The sequence below is a fragment of the Colobus angolensis genome, unplaced genomic scaffold (genome assembly GCF_000951035.1).
Source record: "Colobus angolensis palliatus isolate OR3802 unplaced genomic scaffold, Cang.pa_1.0 Scaffold234, whole genome shotgun sequence".
Classification (NCBI taxonomy): domain Eukaryota; kingdom Metazoa; phylum Chordata; class Mammalia; order Primates; family Cercopithecidae; genus Colobus; species Colobus angolensis.
The window spans coordinates 1661979-1663894 of NW_012115533.1; positions in this window are offsets into that span (position 1 = coordinate 1661979).

Sequence of the window (1916 nt, forward strand, 5' to 3'; positions counted from 1 at the left end):
TACTCTTTGATTAATTCTATCAAATTATGCTATTTTATGATCTAATACATTATGATAAATTCAGTTTGATAATATTTACATTCCAATAGAGATGCTTTTAATAATTTATTCTTTCTTTGTGATAAAATAAAATTCAAAATGTTAAGCTAGTAGAAGAAAACTGACTTGTGAACATGGGCTATGGAAATCTTTGCTCTTCTCATTGTGGCTACCTATTCTACCTTTTGATTTCTGTTTCATCTTTATAAGAGACTTCAAAGCTTTTGTGTATATCAGAGACAGATTTTGATTTGAATCTTTGACACTTACTGTCATGATTCAGGCTAGGCACAGTAACTCATGCCTATAATTCTAGCACTTTGAGATACGGAGACAGGAAGATTGCTTGAGTCCAGGAGTTTGCGACCAGCCTGGGCAAATGGTCAGACTTTGTCTGTTAAAAAAAAAAAAAAGTGTGATGCTGGAGAAATATCTCTGACTCTCAATTTTCTCATTAGTAAAATTTAGATTAAAAATCAATCCAGTGGGATATGGATATTAGAAATAATATTAGGCAAATTTTGGTGGCTTGCTTTATCTCTGTTTTTTGCAGATTATTTCCATTCTGTCCATACTTCTTTTTAATGAAAATTGATTATACTCAAAAGATACCACTCAAAAAAAAAAAAAAAGCTCAACATTTGGTATCTCCCTTCAATATATTCATAATGTATATTATAGTCAATTTCACATAGTGTCATTTCTTTTTCAAGGTTATTGGTGAGAATTGCACCTTTCTGACCAATGCGTCTATTGTATGTAATGAATTAACTTCTTTCCATGCACCTAGAATGGTATGTAATTGTCTCATAAGAACTGAATAAAGGAATCTTTTGATCCTTTATAAATGTTTGACTAGAAGGGAAACATCAGTGAAGACCGACATTGGAATGTGTATTTATTTTGCTAATTTTAGCATTTTCCTAAATTCCTGTTAGATGCATCTAGAGTCATCACTGGCTAGAAATAATCTCTCTGAACTCTGCTGTAAGTGTGTGATTTCCATTTAACTGCTTAGGTAGGTAAGGCAGAATGTGTAATTGTCAACAAAATAATTAGATTTCTTACTTTAGAGAAAACAAAAATAGTTTGAAATGCATATCTTACAAAAATGCTTGCAAATTTTCTTCAGTTTGATCCTGTATATTCCATGAAACTCACAGTGAAATATTATAATATTTCTGTAGTTCAAAATATTTAAAATTCATTTTCTAGGAAATTCGTTATGTAAGTTATGGTATTTTCCAACAATACAATACTATTTAAAATTTGAAAAATGAGGCATATCTGCAAGTACTGATGTGGAACAATTTTCATGATGTACTAAAGAAAAGGTAGAAATGAATATTTTGAATTGTTACATCCTGTAATCAAACAAGCAGAACAGAAAATGGTAACTTGTGATTGTGAGCCTGGGGAACACATTTAGAAATGGATATCTTTTTATTATAACACTTTTTGGCTATCTGATTTTTTTCTTTTTTTTTACTATATGTATCTGTAAATTCCTAAAAATCAAGTAGATAGTAAGAAATTAAACATGAAAAATAGTATTTATTTGTGTGAATCCTCAATCTAAAGCATAATAGTTTAATTCCTTTTTTATTAAATAGATTTATAGTCTAGCAATTCCACTTCTAAGTATAGATACAAAGGAAATAAAATCAATGTGTCCAGAAGATATCTGCTTTCCCATTTTCCTTACAATGTTATTCATAATAGGCAAGATACAAAACTAACACAAGTTTTGTATCTTGTGAACAATGAACACAAGTTTTGTATTCCATGAACAATGGAATACTATTCAGCTTTAAAAATAAGGAAATCCTGTCATTTGAGACAGCATAATAACCACTAAAGAACTTACTTATGTAGGC